Here is a 14,517-nt window from a genome sequence, read left to right as displayed (position 1 = left end):
TTCATCACATATTACAGAAATGCTAATTCGTAAGGTATATTTTGTATGAGGACATATCACTTTCTCCTTGTCTAAGAATTTCTGGTTTTCCTTTCCTCTTTTTTTTTGGGTCCTTTTTTTGATTTGATTCGTTTTTGCTTAATTCTAAATGTTGGCGGATTTCCCCATGTCATGGTAGAGTTCGGTTAACTTAGAGGATTTGCCCAAATCAAAAGCCATTAAAATTACAGATTTTGCCTACTCGTCAATTCTTGACTCTTCCAATGAGCTGTTTGATTACGTTTTTGCTACCGCTCCCTTTTGTGCACTCGAGTGTTTGTTTGGTATTTCCTGATACCTATTAACAGTTTGAGTGCGTGATTTGCACACCAGGTCGTTGGCTTGGAGTATTGAAGCAAAGTGGTTTTGGTAATAGGTCTTGAATGGAGTTTTCCACGTGATATGTAGAGTGTTGGTTGTATATTGTTCGAGATTATCTCTGTAAACTTTCTCCTGCTCTTGGTTCTTAACCATTTTTAGGAATTTAGACTGTTGGATTGATCTGTTGCAACTCAAAGATAATCTTCTTCCCTGTGTTCTTCTTCTATTGGTAGGGGGGGGCAGTTTTTTCCGAGCAGAGATTTGTTTGAGTATCTTGCCCTGATGAAGAGATTTTTAAGCCCGTCTTGAGTGCATGCTGGATAAATCTGTCCAAGCCAAGTATGTATCACCTTGAGTCACTTTCTCAAGGTTTTAATTACTTGTTTCTCTCCCATTTTGTCTAGCTGTCATTTCAAGATTACTTTTTGTATTAAGGTCGTTTGTTGGTATGTTTTATATGCAGGGGAATGAAAGACTTCAAACGGACTTTGGCACACTGGGCAGAGGAAGCCCATGAGGGACATTGTAGAATATGTTGAGCGTTTTTCTCCACTTAGTGTATGTAGTTTTTGTTGGTTTTCTAGTTAATCTGATTTCACTTTTCTGTTTTATTATCTTCTGGAGGTTCTTGTAGTGGAAAGTGTCGATGATCTCATGCTTAATGATTATTTAAAGCTTTTGCAAGGCTTCCTCAAATACAAACCATCTGAAAAAGCTTTTGCAAGGCTTCCTCAAATACAAACCATCTGAAAGGCTGACAGCTCAAGAAGCCCTTGCACACCCACTCAAGAAGCTCTGTCAGTGATATGATGAGTTGGATATTTCGTATAGTCCAGTTCAGTGTTTTTTTTTTTGATAAAAGTTTCATAGAGATATTTATATTAAAACATGCATAATAGCCTCCGGAGAATACATATAAACGTTTTTAGGTGCATGTGATCTAGCCTAGTCAGCCAGGCTCATTGGCCAAGAGTTTACAGTTACAGAAGTGGTTCTAAAGCCAAAAAATGAAAAAGAACTTAAAGAGGGATAGACCTTAAAGAGGCATGAGTGCTTTAATTTCCAGAATAGCATTCCAGGTCCAATTTGAATTCTTTTCAAGCTCCGTCAAAATCCTAGTAACTTTTTACTGGTGCCTAGTAACTTTTTTATTAGTGCCTTCAAAAGTAGCTTCCAACAGATACTTTTGCTTGGCCAAGTTCACTGCAAACTTAGCTATTAACAAATGTACATTGTGCTTCATTATTTGATAATGCTCTACTCTGTTGCGTATTAGCAGCAATATATCCTCAATTCCAGTCTCTAACAATCACAGTAGACACACTTGTTTTCTTAGTACACATAAACAAACCAGTGTAATTAACTTTAAACTTTCTGAAGGGATCGGAGGAGCAACCCAATTCTCCTCTCTGCAAGGTAAAATAACATCAAGAGAGATGTGAGATAGGTCACTATCTACACTCATCCGCTCTTGCCAAGTAGAGAAAGTTTTCTCTAAGATAGGGATAAAGTTAGGGTTCATAAAACTAAACCTACACTCATTTTGATGCCTCCATATATTATGCATAAGAGAGAAAGCATATGGAGATAAATGTTCAGAACTGCTATCTCTACTTCTAAAATAATTAAACCAGTTTTGTGTTACAAAAACATCACAATCCACCCTTAAATTGGCCAAGAAAGAAACCAAAGCTTGTTAGTCGAAGGACAAGTAAAGAAGAGATATTGGAAGTCCTTAACATGATTATTATAGAAAACACAGGAACATGGTGTTGCTCAAAAGTAGCTCCAGTAGATAAGAGGTTGTTTACAATTTTCCATAGAAAAAACTTCACTTTTGCAGGAATTTTCAGCTTCCAAATAATCATAAAATCAAATGATTGCTGAGCAGAAAAACACTGGCCAAGATTAATTTCCAACGCTGTAATAAAATTGAACGGAGATTTCATAGAAAATCTTCCATTAACTGCAGGGTTCCACATCAACTTATCTGAAGAAGACGGCCTAGCACTGATACTCACAATGGAGTTTAGAACTAGACTAGGAACCAAAGCACCGAGTCCCACACAATCCCAAGAACCATCAGGATTAATGAACTCATTGACAAAGAATATTAAGATCCACCAAAGGTGGTAGAGGCACAACCATGTCAATCAGAGAGCATGGTTTATCCATCACCTTAATCTATTGATCAGTCTAGAATTTCACAGAGACACCATCCCCAATATTACAGATAGCCCCCAACTCTACAAATCTCTTAACTTTTTGTAAACCTCTGCATATGAGGGGTCAACATGATTACGAAGAGTCAGATCTTTCTCATACTTGGCAAACATAAGATCACTCCATAAAGATTTCTCAGAGATAGCCTTCCATATGAGTTTACAGAGCAGAGCTAGATTAAAGAGATGAGAATCTCGAAACCCTAACCCCCATCAGCTTTAGGCATACATAACTTTTCCCAAGTGCATAAATGAATTATGAATATCATTACTCAGGGGCGGATGCAGGATTCTCCACAAGGGGCAGCTACTAGCCTTAATTGCCACTACTATTTGGTTTTTGACATTTTTAGGGGTATAATTCATGAATAGTGACCACTATTTTTTTTTTTGTAAAGTTAGGGGGTGCTATAGCCCCATACATCCAACTTATAGATCCGCCCTTGGCATTACTGTCAGCATCATTCCACCAGAAATTGCGACAAGCTTTATCCATTTTAGAGGTGATATCAAGAGGTAGATAAAAGGCATACATGGAGCAAATAGGCTTTGCCTGTGCAATAACCTTAACAAAGGTAGTCTTACCTGCCTGTGAAAGCAGTTTTCCTTGCCAATTTGAGATAGCTGCCCCTCGTATCTTATCTAAAAAAAAGATGAAGTCCTAGATTTTTGATGTAGAGAAAATAATGGGAGAACCCAAGTATTTATCTCTCGTAGAACATAGGCCTCACCTGAAGGGTATGCATGCATTACAACTTCTTGGATGTCATGAGAAGTACCTCCACTAAAAAGAATAGTAAACTTATCCAAATTTACCATCTGACTAGTGGCATTACAATAAAGGTTCATAATCTTCGTGATTTTGTGAACTTCAAAAGGGGAAGTTTTTCCAAAAACAATTAGATCGTCATCATAGAGCATATGTGAGACACTAGGTGCCCCCCTCGAGATCTTGATGCCAGAGATATCTTGTGCAGCTTGGGCATGAAGAAGAAGTCTTGACAAGGCCTCAGTGAGAATGATGAAGAGATAGGGGGATAAGGGATCCCGTTGTCTAAGTCCCCTCAAAGGTGTGGTAGTCCTTAAGGGGGGACCCATTTAACAAGACATTATACTTCACTGTAGATATGCAGAATTCCACTAGACTTATCCACTTGTTCGAGAAGCCCAGTTTAACCATGACAACAAAAAAAGCTCCCCAATCAAGTCGATCATAAGCTTTCGACATATCTACTTTAAGAGCAAACAGACCCAATTTATTCTTCTTACCCTTTTTTATCTTATGTATGATCTCATGAACCACTCCTATATTATCCCCTATAGATCTTTTGGGAGCAAAAGCCCCTTGGTTAGGTGATATAAACTTGGGCAATAAACTTCTCAGCCTATTTGCAAGGATCTTAGAAATAACTAACCTTGTAAGAGACATTACAAATTAAGGCTAATAGGTCTGTAATGAGAAGTTTTTGAGGGACAATCAATCTTAGGAATCAAAGAAATGTAAGTTTGATTGAGATATATTCCAAACATGCCAGTATTGAAAAAACATTGTACCATGCATTCTCACTAGATCCTCTCCAACCACTCTCTAATACTTTTGATAGAACATATCAAGAAAGCCATCAGGCCCAGGAGCTTTCAAACCACCGATACTCTTCACCACCTTTCTAATCTCAGTTATAGATGGACATCTAGTTAGAGAAACACTTTCAGAGATAGAGATACAAGGTTCAAACAAATCTAGGATGATGTCAAGGGAAGGTAGAAGAGTTGGATTTGGTGGAGATCTGAAAGTATTCTCAAATTAATGATGAAATGAACTCTTGTGCAACTTCCAGTCTAGAAGTAACCTAAAGTCCTGTTTCATTTTGAATTTTGTCAATACTATTCCTTCTCCTCCTGAAACTAGCATTAAAATGGAAGAATTTACTATTGTTATCAACCTCCAGAACCATAGAAGTATTTGAGTGTTGCTTCCAATATGATTCTTCCTTTTTGTACAACTCCAAGATATGCTCCTTGTGTTTCTAATCTCCACTAGCACGGGATCAGAAATAGGGCCAACTAGAAGAGAAGAGAGAGCATATTCAACTTCTTTAATCTAAGAAAAAATATTTCCAAAAGAAGTTTTGTTCCAAACCCTCAAAGAGGATTGCAGCTCAACAATTTTAGAGTTTAGATTGAAGGAAGGAGACCCATGAACATGAGTCTGCCAACAATGATGAATCACCTCTATAGAAGAGGGGTCTTTAGTCCACATCTCATGGAGCCTAAAAGGTTTAGGGACACTATCAACCTTCCCAGAAATATAAATGATAAGCACCCAAAACTGTAATATGAAAACCCATTGAGACATATAAATTTGGTTAATTATGTGTTTAATAATCATGAAATAAATATATTTTCATACTTTTGCAGGTATACGCAGTAAATATGAAAATATTGGTTAAACCTGCGTTAAAGCACGGGGAACGACGTATATATGAATTCTTCCAAATTAGCCATGTAAAACCCAACAAATCCGTACAGAAGCATCAAACTTCCGAAGCTCCTACCTCTTGAACCAGGACTCTGAATGTGACAAGTGAGCTGCTCAGACAATCAGGGCGATGAACTCTATGCATAGGCGGAAAGTTGTAAAATTGCCAAAAGACCAGACCGCCACTAGACTGCACGTGGACCCACTATGCAGGCCCGCAAGATTTGATGAGTCATCAATCATGGAGCATGTTAAGACAAAAATACCAAATTATTAGTGCAAAGTTGACACCTTGCATGTAATTAATTAGATTAGGTGTTAATAGTGAAAAAAAGGCAAGGTGTCACTTTGTTTTAATGTGGTGGGTAAAAATGAAGTAAATGTGGTTTGGTGTTTCACGTGGGAGGAAATGAGATTTCTCTCAAATGGAGAAGAAAACAAAACAAGGGGGGGACAATCCATTTATTCCCTTGACTTCTTTTCCTTTACCATATATTATTTTAGTTCCTTAGCCTTGGTTTTTATTTAGTTTTTGGTTTTGAAAAAAAAAACTTGTAATAGTTTTAATGGAGGAAACTTTGTTTCCTTCTAGTGGAAATAAAATCTAAATGCAAGTGAGTTTTTATAGTTAGTTTTCTTTTTGTTCTCTCTCCTTCTTTTTACATTCTACATTAGTCATCTTTTAGCACAAGGACCATGAGCTAAACCTCCCCTTTGTGGGGAGTTAATAATACTCATGTGAGGGAAAATCTTTGTTATTTGGTTTAGTAAGTTGTTTAGGAAGAACAACTAGACCTACATCCTATCCCAAAATAATAGTTGGTGTAGTGTCTAATTAGGGACCAAAGTGATGAGCTTAGAGATAAGTCATTGCTTTGGTTCTACATGCTAGCATGTATGAGCTTAGAGATGAGTCATATATGTTAGGGATCAAGTTTTCTTTTATTAGGACTTGTCTAAGAGTTCTAGGAAGATTAGATGCACTTACTAAAATCAAATAACAAAAGTTATCTTCACATGAGGAGAATTAACTCTCCACTTTTGTTTTATTAAAATTTTATCTTGTCTTAGTTTCATGTTTACGTAACTTAATGTTTTAAATTTTTGTGTAGTAAAGAAACCAAGTATTTAGTATTTATACAATCATAGCTAAACTTACTCACTAGTTTCCTAAAAAAGTAAAACCAAGTTGTAAGTGGTCCTAGAATTTAGGTTGGTTCGAATCCCTACTCCAAACAATATGAACACGAAGATCGTGAGTAAGGAAAAATATCTTTGAATTCGCACTTTGGCCAAAGAAGAGATTCAAATCTCTAATATAGAAAAAAGGTGAATATCAAAATGGCGTCGCTGCCATTCTAAATACCCAAGGACCTGTGCTTGCAAACTGGAATTGCTCTAAGGGGAAGCCTCCCACGCTCATCCTTTCATATATTTCTTTTTCTTATGTTTTCTTCGTTTTTTTTTTAAATTTCCCGCATTTTTGCTACTGATCCGCATACTGGTTTTGGTTGTACTGACAGGTTCCAAATACTAGGACCTGGAAACTAGGCTACAACAACCACTAAGCTTACTGTAAAACATTTGGCTGCTGTGCACGTTTCTTTTATTTGGTGGACTTGCGGGAAGCTTGCAGGTTCCAAATTTTCAATATTTTTGCATGCTTCACATGTATGCAGTTATTATGTCGTAGTTAATGGACTATATTTTGCATATTAGTTTAGTAATATGCATGAATCATGTGAATACGCCTGTGAATATATATATACGGTTAAGTAGTCATGAATTACATATTAATGTATATATACATACAAATGGTACTGCTTTTCATGGTTATATATATATATATATATATATATAAGTCACATGTTTAGCATATATATTACCGTATGAGTGGTTATTTGCATGTTGGCATATATAACTTAGGAGTTATACATAATAATTAGGGTGTGTTTTGGTATTTTGGCCATAACTTTGGCTACGGTTCTCTGAATCACGCGTGTGAGCTCAATTCGAAAAGATTTCGATGGCGCGCACGCTGTCACCACCCAGCTTTTCTCGGTAGAGGTCATTTTCGAGGTCAAAATCAACTGTTTTCTCCTTTAAAATCATTATTTTAGAAAATTGTGTTGTTTAATAAGTCGTTTTTGTCATGAAAGAGGAGAACATTCCAACTAGGGTTAAAATCTGAGTTGGGTAAGTTGTTTCTAAAACCTAAGGGGTGAAGCTCCTCTCTATGTGACACTTGCAATCTCAATGAGTATTGACGAAATCAAATTATTATACAATACAAGAGTCGTATTTTAGTCTAGGTAAAATACGTCGCCTATTTAGTTTACGTTTTCACATATTAGTATATATATGCGTATGTATAATATTTTCACATGCTACCATATCTAAATACGTATGAGTAATTCAAATTTGCTCAGAATGTAGATATCGCCTACGCAATATCGATTTACAAATAAAGCGCACATATCATTATTATCGATGTATATTTGCTCAGACGTATGGAAATATTTATCGATGATACAACTTTGCCTATTCGTATAGCTATAAGTATGAGTAGAGTATCTTCACATGCTACTGCATCTAGTATTGTATGAGTAGATCGTATTTGTATGCTTGTATTTTCACCCTTGCATAAATCTTTAAAAAAAAAAAAAAAAAAAAAAAAAAAAAAAAAACGACCTTGCATAAATTTTAATTCCATAAATCTTAATCATATTCCAACGGTGTCTAGGAAACTTGACAGATTGAGGTTACTTAATTAGAACCGTGCTTGCATGGAAAGCCTCCCTCATATCTCTCTTGTTACCTGGCCGTTGGTTTATGCACACGTATTCCTCGCTTCACTGCTACATTAGCAGCAGCTTAGGCCTACGTTGTCCAACTATAATACTTCAAGAGAATCATAAGACTCAAGTAATAATAAGTTCCTTCTATAAATTAGATCTAATTTTATGCTTGCATGAGATTAAGGTCTGGTTCCACTAAAGAATTTGAACATACCAATCGTCGAAAAAAATACGATAAGCAATTGCGCAAGTTCTCACCTAAAAATTGTTCTTCTTCTGTTAATTACCTTCATCAAGATCCTTCATCGCCATTACCTTCTGTCGTAATGGCCGATGATCCTCCACCAACTCAGAAGCCCTGTCAGACTTCTATACTGCATTACAGGAAGGACCTTCTTCCTGCATCAAACTTGAGGACATTGTTGGTGATTTTCGTATCCCGCCAAACGTTTTTAGTTTGTTACCTCTGTATCATGGTTTGGATCATGAAAAACTGTACAATCATCTTCCTAGGCTTCAACAAGTGGCCACAACATTTCACCATCTAGCCGTCTCTAAGGAACAACTCTTGCTTCGGCTGTTTCCATTCACTTTAGCGAAAAAGCGTCAATTTGGCTAGCAGGACAACAACCACAATCCATAGACACATGGAATAAACTTGTTCAAGCTTTCATGCTTCAATTTTACACTCAGAAGAAAACAACTCAAATGCTTTAGAAAATTCAATTCTTTCGTCAAAATCCTCATGAATCCTTTACGGAAGCATGGAGTCGTTTTACTGATCTTCTTTTAGAATGTCCTCCTCACCAACTAGACAAAGCTGTCCTTGTTCGTTTATTCTTTAATGGTCTTTCTAATCATCAAAAAGAAACTCTTGATATAATGAACGGTGGTTGCTTCATGGACAAAGGAGCGGGCTACTGAAGCATATACTTTTCTTGAAAAACAAGCGAAAAAAGGTACACACTGGGGTAACACTGAGTCGTCTAGATCATCCAAGGATACTGTAACAAAGGCTACATCTATTTTTGAGTTAAACCCGATCCCGAATTAAAAAATTTGATAGAATCCTTAACTAAAAAAGTAGATGCCCTTGCAGTTCAAGTAAACGATCAACTCCCAAAAAAGGTCATGAACGTTGACACATCCCCATGTGTTCTTTGTCTCAGTCCTGACCATCCTGATGCTTATTGTCTCTTGTTATATGCATCCCCTTCTCAACCATCAGAAGAGGCATGTGCATTCAACATTCCTAATGCACCTTGGCAACAACATCCGAATTTCGCCAAGCGGAATAATAACAATACGGTGGGGGCTCATCCGGGTTTAAGCTAATCTGCTCGACCAACCAACAACTTTATTCCATACTGCCAAGGAAATAATCAACAATACCAACAAAGTCAGCACCAATTTCAGAATACTTCGGATGCTAACTATCAAACTAACCGCAGCCTTGTTCTAGCCAATCCAAATCCCAACTATAATCAACAACTTCTCAGCAATAATCATGATCTAGTACCTGTTGCACAACCTGCGCCACTCGTTATGGATAGGACAAGTGAGACTTTCTTAGCTTACATGAACCAACAATCTCAAATTTTAACGTCTATCCAACAATCACTTCAACAATTGGCGCAAGAAAAGAGTTAGAAATGCATGTTTCCTGGACAAGCAGTTCCAAACCCTAAGCCAACAAACACTGCCTTTGAACTCACCAATGCACCTGGTACAAGTAATCCCAACCAAGGTGAGGTGCACGCAATCACTACTCTTCGATCTGGAAAAACTGTAAACAATCAAATACGTATCCCAGATGATCAACCAAAGGAATCCGACGGTTCAAATGAATCTATTTCCAATAATGAACCTATGGAGGATTCACCAAATACAACAAAGTCAACATCTCTTATTAACTGTAGGGATGGTTCCATGACTATGTCCTTCAGAAATCTTTCGATCGAGGTAAATGTGTTCAAGATGATGAAACAAATTCCAGAGCCTGACATTGATGGTGACGTGAACAGGGTTGATAGCATTGTGCACGACTATTTAACAAACACTTTTCCTGAAGATGAAGTATACGAATTTCTTTCCTTTAGCGATTCTGAATTTGAGGACGATGATTATACACAAGAAGTAAACGAGTTATTAAAGTCAATACCATTATTTGACCCTACGACCGTGATGTCCAGCGATTTGGATGAACATCAATCTGTTTACTTTATGGACGATGACTTTCCTCAAGAATCTTTAATACCCACTCCACCCGCCCCTGACTTAAAACCTCTTCCTTCGGAATTAAAATACGTACATCTTGATCCAGATGGTAGTCATCCAATTATTATATCATCTTAATTGGCTGATGATCAAGAATCTCGTTTAATAGATGTCATTCAATAACATCGTTCTGCTATTGGATGGTCCCTCAATGACATTAAGGGCATTGACCCTAATGTACGCACCCATCGCATACATCTTGAAGAAAATGCTAAGACGTTGCATGAACCGTAGCGTCATCTAAACCCAACCATGAAAGATGTGGTACGGGAGGAAGTTTTAAGATTACTCGATGTAGGTATTATTTACCCTATATCCGATAGTATTTGGGTGAGTCCAGTACACGTTGTTCCAAAGAAATCTGGCATTACAGTTGTGCACAATGATAAAGATGAATGCATCTCTACTCGTATTCCAATGAAATGGTGAATATGCATTGACTATCGCAAACTTAATGCAGTCACTCGTAAGGATCACTTTCCACTGCCCTTCATCGATCAGATGCTTGAACGGTTAGCCGGTCATGCGTATTACTATTTTCTTGATGGTTATTCAGGATATTTTCAGATAGTCATAGATCCTGCTGATCAAGAAAAGACTATGTTCACCTGTCCTTTTGGTACATTTGCATATAAACGAATGCCTTTCGGCCTTTGCAATGCACCTGGTACTTTCCAACGCTGCATGCTTCACATTTTCAGTGATATGGTTGAACGTTTTATGGAAGTATTCATGGACGACTTCTCAATATATGGAGATTCTTTCGATAGCTGTCTATCAAATCTTGAAAAGGTCTTTACACGTTGTGAAGAGAAAAACCTTGTTCTTAATTGGGAAAAATGTCATTTCATGGTTAAAAAAGGAATAGTTTTAGGACATATCGTTTCAAAAGACGGAATCGAAGTCGACAAAGCTAAGATAGAAAAAATTGCTTCATTTCCTATACCAAAAACAGTTCGAGACATTTACGCATTTTTAGGACACGCAGGTTTCTATAGGAGATTTATTCAAGATTTCTCAAAGGTTGCTCGACTTTTAACCAATCTTTTGCTTAAAGATGCCGTTTTTGACTTCAGTTTCAATTGCAAACAAGCTTTTGAGACTTTAAAATCCGCCTTAACTACCGCTCCGATAATTCAACCACCTGATTGGTCTAAACCTTTTGAATTAATGTGTGACACAAGTGACTATGCTATTGGAGCTGTACTAGGGTAACGCCGAGAAGATAAGCCAATTGTCATTTACTACGCGAGTAAAACCCTTAATGAAGCTCAACGTAACTATACAATCACTGAGAAAGAGTTTCTCGTCGTTGTATATGCCTTGGATAAGTTTCGTCCTTACCTAGTGGGTTTTTCCACAATTGTCTACACTGACCATGCGGCGCTTCGTTACCTATTAGTGAAAAAAGATGCAAAACAGAGGTTGATCCGCTGGATTCTCCTTTGCAAGAATTTACTATAGAAATTAGAGATAAAAAAGGTTGCGAAAATGTGGTTGCAGACCATTTATCAAGATTTGTCAGTGATATTGATACTGATACCAAACCTATCTGTGATTCTTTTCCAGATGAACACTTATATTCTGGTTTTTCGTCCCCCTGGTACGCTGACATAGTAAATTACTTAGTTACCGAGGAAGTCCCTTCATCTTGGTCTCAGTAATGACAAAAAAGTTCTTATCCATTTGTGAAATTTTATTTCTGGGATAATCCCTACCTCTTCAAGTATTGTTCCGACCAACTAATCCGTCGTTGCATTCCCGACTAGGAACACAATGACGTGTTATCCTTCTGCCATGAACAATCTTGTGGTGGTCATTTTAGTGGTAAGAAAACAGCGGCCAAGGTTCTACAATGTGGATTTTATTGGCCAACACTGCTTAGAGATGCACATGAGCATTGCAAAGCATGCAACCGCTGCCAGCAGCTAGGACACATTACTCAACGTAATATGATGCCCTTAAATCCCATTTTAATTGTGGAAATCTTTGATGTATGGGGCATCGACTTCATGGGTCCCTTCCCAAATTCTCATGGTTTCCTTTACATACTGGTAGTAGTTGACTACGTGTCAAAATGGATTAAGGCATTGGCATGTCATGCTAATGATCATAAAACTGTCGTTTTTTTCGTAAAAGAAAATATTTTCTCTTGATTTGGCGTTCCAAAAGCTATAATTAGTGATGGGGGAAAACATTTCTGTAATAAATTTTTTGAATCATTAGTAAAGAAATATGGAGTCACGCACAAAGTGGCAACTCCGTATCATCCTCAAACCAGTGGCCAAGTAGAAGTCTCTAATAGAGAGATCAAATCCATTTTGGAAAAAACTATTAATCTATCTAGAAAAGATTGGTCTCTATGATTATCTGATGCCTTGTGGGCATACAGAACAGCTTTTAAGACACCTATAGGGATGCCTTATCGCCTCATTTTTGAAAAACCTTGTCACCTGCCGGTTGAACTTGAGCATCGTGCTCTATGGGCCATCAAAAGCTTCAATTATAATACTAATGCGGCAGGCGCAAAGAGAAAATTGCAGTTAAATGAGCTTGACGAAATTCGAAGTGATGCCTATGATCTCTCGAAATCTTATAAAGCCAACATGAAAAGAGTGCATGACAAGCACATATTGAGAAAAGATTTCAAAGTTGGTCAAAAAGTTTTGTTGTATAACTCAAGATTACACATTTTTCCAGGAAAATTAAAAACTCGATGGTCTGGTCCTTTCATTGTCTCTGTTGTCACCCCTTATGGGGCTATATCTTTGAAAAACGTAAATGATGACAGCAAATTTCAAGTAAATGGCCAACACGTTAAACATTATCATGAGTTGCGCTCTCCAGATGTCGAAGAGGCTTTTCTTAAAGATCCAGTCTACATAGACTAATAGATTCACTGGTGTACTTCTTTCCATGTGATATAAACAGGGAAAGTATGCCATTAGGGTAGCCGGGCCCTCTTCTATTTTCTTTTCTAAAAATCCCTAGAGTGTGTGGTTGCAAGCGCCAGAACCTTAGTCCACAAAAAACTCTACTTCAGAATTGAGTATAAATGTCTTCTGTTAATCGAGCAAACGTGCCTTCTGGTAAACAATGGGTACCAAAAATTTCAACTCCTTCTTTCTCTTCCCTTTTCTATTCTTTTCCTCGCGAACTTCAGCTTATCATTTAGTGTAAATCTCACCCATCTTGAATAGGTAATAGTCGTAGTAATTTTGCTCGAAAGCGACGGGTGAAAAGGATGGGGTGGTGTATGAATTGTCAAACACCTTTCTGTCCAGGTCTTGATCTACTATCCGATATGAGCCGGTATAAGGTATATTATTGTCTGACACCAGCTCAGCAGGATAAACTTTGTTGTCGTCTCGTTGCTCCCACAGGTTGGGATTTGTCTTGAGGATCTGACGTTAAAAGACTCACATTCGTCTTGAGGGTTTGACGTTAAAAGACTCACATTCGTCTTGAAGATCTGACGTAAAAAGACTCAACATGTATATACTCGTTTTTTTTTAATCTTTCCCTTAGCACCAAGCATGGTGCCCAAAGAGAGTCGTGATATGCAACATCTAACATTTCCTAGTTCGTGCGGGCAATGGATTCCACCCAGGCCAACCCCGATCGGTTTTCTATGTGACTGTATTTCGGGGCGGTTTGAGGCTATACCATATGTACTAAGGGTAATATTATTATTAGACCATTGCACATTGGTTAGGGATGGTACCGTCCTGAACCCTAGGCTCCCAAAACATAAAGGTTAAGCCACAGTCTGGCTGGGTTGGGTTTGCCCAGAGCCGACATGAAAGTTGCCTGATTTAAGTTGTTTGTGGTGTTTTGTTTTTTTTGACTGCCGGTGTTGTCGACACGTTCCTCTCGACTTGTATATTTGTATATAAAATTTGTAAATAAATAATAAAAAAAAATGGGGGGTTGCATTCTGTTTTTACAAGATTCAACCCCCCCAAATAAAAATAAAAAGGTTTGAATATGCCTTATCCATACTCCATTGGATGGCATTTTTAATGCCGATCATTTTCACATCTCATTCGTTCAATTTGGAGTTAAAACGAAACGAAATTTCACGTTTGAAATTTCGGGACACTTCAAGACATAAGGGGAATTTCTGGAAATCATTTGGGCTTGGGCCAAAAATTAGAACCAGACCCAAATCACGAGTCAAAACCCAACGGTCAGATTTTCCATTATAAATCCAACTCTCCTCTTCCACTTTCACTCATCCCCTTCTCTCACTCTTCACAAATTCACATTTTCTTAAACATAATGAATCCAATCGAGTGATGGGAAAAGGAGCAACGCGAATGGGCTATCACAGTATTCATGATAACAGTGTTTATCATTTGTACTACTGTCACTCATGCAT

At 37.6% G+C, this 14,517-nt stretch overlaps 1 long non-coding RNA gene across 1 annotated transcript; it reads left to right on the top strand.

Moving 5' to 3' along the window:
• Nucleotides 1-969, top strand: LOC147517368 (uncharacterized). The gene is made up of 2 exons (XR_015213848.1): nucleotides 1-699; nucleotides 824-969. It is a non-coding gene; the product is annotated as an uncharacterized LOC147517368 (long non-coding RNA).
• Nucleotides 970-14,517: the final 13,548 nt, after the last annotated feature.

The sequence above is a fragment of the Coptis chinensis genome, chromosome 2 (assembly GCF_015680905.1).
Source record: "Coptis chinensis isolate HL-2020 chromosome 2, ASM1568090v1, whole genome shotgun sequence".
Classification (NCBI taxonomy): Eukaryota; Viridiplantae; Streptophyta; class Magnoliopsida; order Ranunculales; family Ranunculaceae; genus Coptis; species Coptis chinensis.
Note: the sequence above shows the minus strand (reverse complement) of the source record. Positions and strands in the feature narration are given on the sequence as shown.